Source organism: Panthera pardus, unplaced genomic scaffold (assembly GCF_024362965.1).
Source record: "Panthera pardus isolate Hobbes unplaced genomic scaffold, ASM2436296v1 HiC_scaffold_10, whole genome shotgun sequence".
Lineage (NCBI taxonomy): Eukaryota > Metazoa > Chordata > Mammalia > Carnivora > Felidae > Panthera > Panthera pardus.
The window spans coordinates 6,058,135-6,065,153 of NW_026526655.1; the positions used below are offsets into that span (position 1 = coordinate 6,058,135).

At 49.6% G+C, this 7,019-nt stretch overlaps 1 long non-coding RNA gene across 1 annotated transcript; it reads right to left on the bottom strand.

The window, feature by feature from the left end:
* Positions 1-1,396: 1,396 nt before the first annotated feature.
* Positions 1,397-2,614, bottom strand: LOC128777261 (uncharacterized). The gene is made up of 3 exons (XR_008422469.1): positions 2,572-2,614; positions 1,980-2,069; positions 1,397-1,825 (listed from the first exon to the last, which is right to left on the bottom strand). It is a non-coding gene; the product is annotated as an uncharacterized LOC128777261 (long non-coding RNA).
* Between the last annotated feature and the right edge of the window lie 4,405 nt (positions 2,615-7,019).

Here is a 7,019-nt window from a genome sequence, read left to right on the forward strand (position 1 = left end):
CTCCCCTCCTCCTTCCCCTCCCTCCTCCCTTCCCTCCTCCTGCCCTCCCCCTCCCTCCCACCTCCACCCAGGGCAGGTCCAGTAATGAAGATTCAGTGGAAACAGATCTTCTATGACTCTGTGCATTGTCTTTCACCACAAATCACAGTACTGGAAAGCTAGACAGCAGCGTAGGGATCACCTTGACCAACCTCCCTCTTTTTACACCTGCATCCCCCCGCCCTGGCCCCACGTAAAAGAGAACAAAAAAATAAAATGACAGACTATTTAGGACTGAATTTAACTCGTCTTCCTGCCAGCGGCTCTCACAATCCCGCGCTGTAGGCACAAATGGCTGAACCAGGACTTGGCTAATGGTGGAGACAATTAGCATTTGTTACTTGTTTTAATGAGCCAAGTGGATAATTGTTTCTGGCCAGAGCCACCGGGGACGCGACCAGTTGTCTGCGTTCCTAATTTCTGGGCTCAGGCTCTTCCGGGGTGGCAAGCCTGGAATTGATGAGGTGTCCCGTCCGCCGCCCAAACCCTCCGGGGACACCAGACCTGAGACCCGTGGTCGCCCCCCGCTTCCTTTTCGTGGTGACCCACTGGGTGCTCCAGCTCCCAGGGGCGGGGCCTGTGGCGCAGGTGCTCGGGGAGCACTCTTCCCCCCCCACCCCCCCCCCCAGGTCCGGCTCCACTCACACTGCGGGTCCTCAAGCCAGGCCCGCTCCCGGCACCTCTCCGGGGCCAGAGGCCTGAGTCCTGAGTCTCTCCTGCTCGTCTGCATTCAGAGTAAGATGTTCGATGGCATTTTCTCGGAGCCTCTGGAGCTGTCTGACACCCAGAGTGTAGACTGAATTCAGTTCTTGGGTCTCTGCGCGGGGGGTGGGGGTGGGGAGTGCGGCCCCCCCTATGGATTTGAAGAGGCGGGCAGTCGCACTGGCCGTCCTGGGGAAGTCCTTACTGCCAGCACGCCGATGTTTCTGGATAAAGTGTGGTAAACATCATACATTCTGTGTTGGACCGTGTTGAGAAAACTGGGAGGGTTCAGAACGTGCCTCCCCCCAAAAAGGATGACATTTTGGCATGTGGATTATTTTGAGGCCAAGGCGGCGGCGGGGGGGGGGGGGGGGGGGAGCCAGAAGGCACAAGAAAAGCTCTTTACCTCCCCCGAACTCCCTAAAATAAAGTCTGTACTTACCCTTTTGCAGAGGAAATTTACATTTGTAGAGGAAGAGAGCTCCCAGCCGGCATCTTTCACGGCAGAGGCCCTCCCGTGCACAACAAGGCCGCTGCGATTTAGCAGCTATTTGCACTTCCTTCCCTCGCCCACCCCTTAATTTCCCTCCTTCCACGCCCACCCCCCCACCCCCCCCCCCACCAAGCCCGACCCCCCTCCCTTTCCTGCCTTCGGGATGGTGTGTAAATCTCCGCCAGCGGAGAGTCACCTTGGGTCCCCTATTTTTGTGAGCCCCGGTGGGCACATACATAATTAAAGCTGGGGGGCTTTCCCCCTATTAAACCGTCTTATGGCAACTTAATTCTCAGACCAGCCTCCCCTGCAGTTTCCGGGAAGCCAAAAATGCCAAGTCCTTCTTATTAAGGGAGAAGTCGGATTATTCATTTAGGCCAAACACTGAGAAAAGATTTGCTACGAACCACGTCAAACTCCAGACCTGTTTTTAAAAGGTCGGCTGGAGGATAGAGGAGTCAGGCGGGTGCACACGCGCGTGTGAGAACGAGGAACCGGGATTTCGGGTGCACAGGGGCTCCGCCGTTTGCCCGTGTAGCTACATCTGCCCTCGTGACTTCATCCGGTTCCCCTTTCCTTCTCGACCGCAGCCTGGAAGCGATGGAGAGACAAGAAGGGAGGCTCACGGCAGCGTTTGTGATTAGTTTCCAACCCTCTGCACTTTTCCGGCACACCCGTCTCCTAGAGATAGTGGAAACGAGACAAAGGGGTCAGGGAGGGACAAACTTTTGGAAACGACTCTTACCCCGACGGGTACGTTGCTGCAGTGTCTTCCTGAACTCTCCAGGACCCCTTGGATGCAGGTGTTAACATTCTCTTTTTAGAGGTGCGGGATCTGAGGATCAGAGAGGTTAAGTCATCTGTCCGAGGTCACACAGCTAAGTAGGTAGTTGATACAGGATTTGAATCGATACAGGTGGATGCCTTTAGAGACAAGCAGGCCTCCGCCTACCCCCAAGCGGTGACCCGATGTCAGAGGGACGGACCTTCTGGTCCTTCTACCACTCTCTCCACCTCCGAGGGGCTCCCCTCTCAGGCTCTCTGCCCTTTAAGTGCCCGGGGGTCTGCGGGAGCTGCTTTTCTTCAGCTGGGTGAGCCCTCTAGTCGCACCAAGCATTTCTCGGGTTTCGCAACTTGACTGACAGGTTTGAGGGTGGAATCGGGAGCCCACAAGCCACAGCTCTTTCCTCCTCCACCCCACCCCGGGAACCCCCGCGCCCCCCGCCCCATCCTGCTCCTCGAAACCCATCCGCCAGGCTCCGGATCCAGGCACTTTGTCCACACTGGAGACGAGAACGTTCCAGATCTTCCCTTGCTGGGCTCCCAAGCAGCCTCACCAGAGTAAAAACTGTCCTGTCCTCGAGAAAAGCAACTAACGGGCTATCTGTCCAAACCGGCAAGGGCGCGGTCATCTACACCCTGCGGCAATAGGGCGCTGACCCGACTTGCCCTTCCCGGGACCGGCTGATCCGACCGGAAGTCAGGGAGCGATTGGCTTGGTGGAGAAAAGCAGGGTGCACTGTTGGAGACACTGGCATGAAAATGTTTTTGTCGTTTATCTGAAAATCAAATTCGGCTGGGTATCCTATATTTTATCTAGCAGCCCTAAGACAAAGACGTAAGGAGGATAGTTTAATTTCATGGAGGTATTTTTCAGGGAGGGTAGACTTAGAAACTCAGAATTTGTGCTGCATTGCATAACTGCCGGGAGGGAAACCGTTCCTTCAATCTTTTCAATTCATCTTCCGTGAATCCACCACTCCAAAAGTCTTAAAAATATGGCCGAGGGGCACCTGGGTGGCCCGGTCAGTTAAGAGACTGACTCTTGATCTTGGCTCAGGTCATGATCTCACGGTTCGTGGGATCGAGCCCCAAGTTAGGCTCTGTGCTGACTGTGCAGAACCTACTTGGGATTCTCTCTCTCTCTGTGTGTGTGTCTCTCTGCTCCTCCCCTGCTTGCTCTCTCTTTCTCTCTCTCAAAAATAAATAAATAAACATTAAAAAAATAGGTATGGCTGAAAGGGTTGCACTGATTGGAAACATTGCTATCACAATATCCCAGTGCGTTTTTAAGTAAGCTGGGGAAATTGCCTTTTCAAAACGCTGTTAGCATCAAGCAAAATGGGAAAAGAACTCAACACCCAGGAAATGCCCTGCACAGGCATAGAGGAGAAAAGGGGGGGAAAAACGAAACAGGGCAGTCTGCCCTAGAGCTCCCATCAACTTTTGGCCTCCCACAAAGCAGACTCCCCGCCCCTCACCAGGCAAGCCTCACTTGCAGCCACATCCAGCTCCTGGTGAAAACACGGAAACAGACCAGGCCTGGGAATATAGACAGTATCCAAATGTTGACCGTGGCTGCACTCACCACACAAAGGAGGCTAATGCTTTGTCGACAAAATAGCCAGCATCTAATGCGTGGCAGTGATCGGCAAACTGGTGAATTTTACAAGCGCGTGTGCTGCTGTTTCCAATTTCCTGATGCCATTAAATGGTGCTGGCCGCACACAGCATGACCTTCCCTCGCATTTCCTTTGGCTTCCGAAGCTAATGGTTTTTCCCATTAGGTTTATAAAAGTAACGCACGCTCATTTACTGAAAATACAGAATGTTCAAAAAAAAAAAAAAAAAATGAGAGGGCGCCTGGCTGGCTCCCTTGGTGGAGTGTGCAACTCTTGATCTCGGGGCTGTGAGTTCGAGCCCCGTGTTGGGTCGTAGAGATTACTTACAGTAAAATCTTTAAAGCAAAACAAAACAAAAAAGACTGTTCAAAAAAAAAAAAAAAAACCTCCACGGAAACTAGCTTGGCAAATAGTATTATAATCCCGTTACTCTACACGCTTTTAACCTCAGATGCATTTCTTTCCAGTCTTTTTAAAATGCTACTTTGGGGGCGCCTGGGTGGCTCAGTCAGTTGAGCTTCTGACTTCGGCTCAGGTCATGATCTCGCGGTCTGTGAGTTCGAGCCCCGCGTCGGCCTCTGTGCTGACAGCTCAGAGCCTGGAGCTTGCTTGGAATTCTGTGTCTCCCTCTCTCTCTGACCCTCCTCCGTTCATGCTCTGTCTCTCTCTGTCTCAAAAATAAATAAACATTTAAAAAAATAAATAAATAAAATAAAATAAAATAAAATGCTACTTTGTACAGTGTGTGCATTATGGTGTTCTGCTTTTTCTTCTTTTTTGCACGTTGCTTGGCACTCTTTTTATTTTATTTTTATTTTATTCTTTAATGTTTATTTATTTCTGGGAGACAGAGACAGAGCACAAGCGGGAGAGGAGCAGAGAGAGAGGGAGACACAAAATCCAAAGCAGGCTCCAGGCTCCGAGCTGTCAGCACAGAGCCTGACACGGGGCCCAAACCCACGAACCGTGAGATCATGACCTGAGCTGAAGTCAGACGCTTAACTGACTGAGCCACCCAGGAGCCCCATTTTTATTTTATTTTAGAGAAAGAATGCACACATGAGCAGGTGAGAGGGCCAGAGGGAGAGACAGAGAGAAGATCAAGAAGGCTGTATGCTCACCACGGAGACTGACGCGGGGCTCGATCCCAAGACCTGAGCCAAAATCAAGAGTCGGACACTCGACTCACTGAGCCACCCAGGCGCCCCCTAGAACTCTTTTTTAAACATCATTTAAAACAGCAACAGCATACTGGAAATAAAGTTAATGGTGAGATTAGCCAAGAAACGTATAACAAATTGTTAAAAATAAGACGACATGCCCCAAACAGAGTCGCTTATGCTAAGCCCCACATCACGAAACTGAAATTTGACTTAAGCCTCACATCGCCACACCGAGACCTAATTACAGTTTCGACGCTCCCAGAAATAGAATCTTAAACCAATCCATCAGGAATCGCCTGATCCGCCCAAGTCAGATAATCCACCGTCCGTCCTCTAACTGAAAGTGACCTCGGAACAGTCAACCTGATTTTGTGTCCAACATAACTTCCTTGTCCCCACTCTTTTCTGCCCAGGACTCTTTCATTTTGCACAGCTCCTCGGCGCTCCTTTCTGTCTGCGAGATGGGCTGCTGCCTGACTCATGGAGGGCTGAATAAAGCCAGCAAGATCTTTAAAATTTCTTAGTTGAATTTTGCTTCTTAACAGTCCTTTTAGGGAGGCTCCATTTCCCCCCCAAATAAGCATGCATAGCTACGAAAGAAACTTCATCCAAGTTTTATTCTGATAACATCTTCCCCTGTAGGCTGACGTTGTCGTAAGCTCTTGAAGGGGTCAGTCTCATTTCCTACAGATTCCAAAACATACAAGAAAATGAACAGTTTTCCTTAGGTTTCTGGAAATGGGCAGTTCCACTTAGCTTCCTTGCCTAAAAAACTCAGAAAGCCACAAGCTTCTGTTCATGCACAAACATGTATAAATGTATAAATATGTATAAATGTACAAATATGTTCGTAGGCCCCCCGGGTGGCCCAGTAGGTGAAACATCTGACTCTCGGTTTCGGCTCAGGTTGTGATCTCACGGTTCGTGGGTTCCAGCCCCGAGTCAGGCTCTGTGCTGACAGTGAGGGGCTGCTGGGGATTCTCTCTGTCTCTCTTTCTCTCTCTGCCCCTCCCCAACCCATGTTTACACACTCTCAAAAAAATTTTAAAAAATGTTCACAATAGTGTTCTTTATAATTTCAAAAGTATAAAATAAAAATCACTAAATGTTCAGCATGAAGGGGGTTGGCTAAGTAAATTACAGAACATGGGAACAATCCTTTCAGTAATGGAAAATTATTCAGCCATCAAAAGCAATGATTACAAAGAACATTGATTGACATTAACTTTTTTCTTTTTTTCCTTTTTCTTTTTTCTTCTTTTTTCCTTTTTCTTTCTTCTTTTTCTTCTTGTTTTTTTCTTCTTTTTTCCTTTTTCTTTCTTCTTCCTTTTCTTCTTTTTTTTTCTTCTTTTCTCCTTCTTCTTCTTCTTCTTCTTCTTCTTCTTCTTCTTCTTCTTCTTGGCTCTATGCCCAACATGAAGCTTGAACTCACAACTCTGAGGCCAAAAACAGGATGGTTGTTCTAGGGAGAGGCGCCGTTACCAATGTTAACTTTTTTTTTTTTTTAACTAAACACCCAAGTGTATGTAAACAAGTATTTAGATTTTATACACATACGAAGAGGGATTGGAGCCAGGCGATGAGATGATGGGTGGTGTTCTCTTCTCCTTTCTTTGATTCTGCCTTGTCTAAATTGCCTTTCTTGTTTGTAGCAATCCTGTCTTTGTTGGTCTTCTCCCCTTACCTTCTGGTTGTGGGTCAGAGGGTTAAACTGCCAGACCCCTCGACGGGCACCCCAGCTTTCTCATTCTTTCCACACCAAGTACCCTACACGTGAGGGGGGATTTTGCCAATTGCAAAACACGGTTTGTTCTCGGGCAAGCTCCTGAGGTCCGTTAGCGTTAGGAAATTTGTTTGCACAGACCTGGCTGTCGCAGCTCCTAACGGTGACTCTTGCTAATAGGACGTGGAAAAGAAGGAAAGAGCACAAACAGGGCAGAATTAGAGAGATGAGCTCTGGACTCCACAGGTCCACCCAAGATGGACGGGGGGCGGGCACGGCCCCTCCACCAGCACATGCCCTTGGATGGAGAACTCTGGGGAGATTTCCCTCCTCGGGGGGACCCGCCCTCATTTCTTCCCTGTGCTTGCCACATGGTTGCAAAGCATGCTGGGAGCTCACAAGGGGGTGATGGAGAATTGGGAGAAGCTGGAAAGAGTGAGGATCCCCGTGGGAGCGACTAAATGTGTTGGAGATCCAGGGAGGGTGAGTCAACAGCC